Below are 1,955 nucleotides of genomic sequence, written 5' to 3' on the forward strand. Positions count from 1 at the left end.
GCCGGCAAGGGGGTGTTGGTGGTGGGTGTTGCCACCACTGTTGCTGTTATTGTGGAAGGAGGCTGTCGTCGAGCTGCGTGGCGCTGTTGTCGCCAGAAAATAAAACCACAGTTGGAGCTTCTGCCAACTTACTCCAGCAATGTCCTCTATTCTTCCTTCACTAGAGTCTTCCGCCACTGTCCTTGCCCTTTTGAAAATGCCGCAGGAATCGCCTCGCACCTTTGTCAGTTCTATTTTACCGCCATTCTAGCCTGCCATTTTTGCTGCGTGCAACTGGTTTGCTGCTTCTGCTCCGTTACGTCTCGGTTTGCTGTTCTGCCTGCCTGTCAGAGTTGCCGCTGCCCCGGTCCAAATTCTGTGCTCTTTTGTTCCATTCTATTCCAACCATCTTCACCCTTTTAATTTGGCACTCCGGTTTCAGTTTCTTCGGTCCCTTGGGACCAAGTTGCGAGTAGGCTTTACATTTATAATTGTTTGGCTTTGCATTTATAATTATTTTGATATATGGTGCTTTGAACTTATAATTATATTTATAAGATTACTATCAAAGTATTTTAATTTGGCTTGAATATTTGATTTGTTAAAGCTAAATGTTTATCCTTGTTAAACTCATTTTAATATGCACATGAGACTATATATATTCTTGATGAAATTTTATATTATTTTAAAATATTTGACTTTATTCGAATATTTATTTTTGAAGCATTAAAGTATTGGTTGGTTCTTACTTTGGAATTGTGAAATATGTTTGAAATGCCTTAAGATTGAGAAAATATGATTGAAAAGAGATTTGAATGAGAAAGTATGAGTTGATTTGATTTGATACCTCATATGTTTGCAAGATTGAAGAATTTGTTATATTTGAAATTATATATTTTGAATTGGTTTGGGAGGCTCGTATTAGAAAATCATAGTTAACTGTGGTTATGATGTTAACTTAGATGCATCTAATTCAGACTCCAGCTAGCAGGGGTGTTGCTAGCCTTACGTGTAGGCCACACGTTAGATCTGTTATTCCGTACGGACATACTAGAGGAAAGGGCTACCCATAGAGGTAGAGCCGCCCAAGTGTGGACTTTTGATTTGATTTCTGTATGAGAACTCCCTTATTGATTCACTTATTCATATGAACTATTATTTTCTAACTAAAATTATTTTTATAATAATGTTTATATGGTCTCATGTGAATTATAGATGTACTGTCTAGTCACTGGGTTGCAAAACTCACTCTATTTTTTCTAAAAATATTTTTCAGGAACAAATACTTGACTCTGTGAGACTTTCTAATCAAGAGTCAAGATCTGCAATGAGTATCTATTTTTGTCAAGTTCCTAGATGTATATGCTCCATATGTCACAGGCAAGATCCAATCATTCTTAAATATTCTAATTTTGTTAAAAATGTATAATTATTTACTTTGTAACTTGTAAAATATTTGTAACTTTCTTATTCAACTTATATTTGAGTTGGTTAGGCTTGCTATGGAATTATTTTCCTGAGTGCCCGTCATGGCTCATTTTGGGCTATGACAGATTGTTTATGTCTTTTGAAGAGTTGTCCTTGGCTTTCAATGACTTGGCATTGGTTTTCTAAGGATTCTTTAGACCATTGAAGGAAATCCTCAGTTGCTAGCTCAAGAGATGAAGGTTGAGAGTGATTTTGTGGACATGGATGTGTTGTGGTGAAGTTATTTTGAGGGGTATGGAGTGAATTTTGTGAATTGTGGAATGAATTTTGTGGTTGGTGAGATGAGTTGTATGGATCTTGGAGGAAACTGTGTGTTGAGGCATAATCAAGTGATAAAGAATTTTCAAATGAGGAATGATAGAAGAGAATTGTCGTGTCGGTATAGAATTTCACAATTGAAATCTCGTTGCAAGTATAGTTCTACACCAACAAACAATCCTCTCAATCAAAAATTTGATTGTCACAAATAACAATCCCCAATGAAAAAT

Source organism: Arachis ipaensis, chromosome B10 (genome assembly GCF_000816755.2).
Source record: "Arachis ipaensis cultivar K30076 chromosome B10, Araip1.1, whole genome shotgun sequence".
NCBI classification, from domain to species: Eukaryota; Viridiplantae; Streptophyta; class Magnoliopsida; order Fabales; family Fabaceae; genus Arachis; species Arachis ipaensis.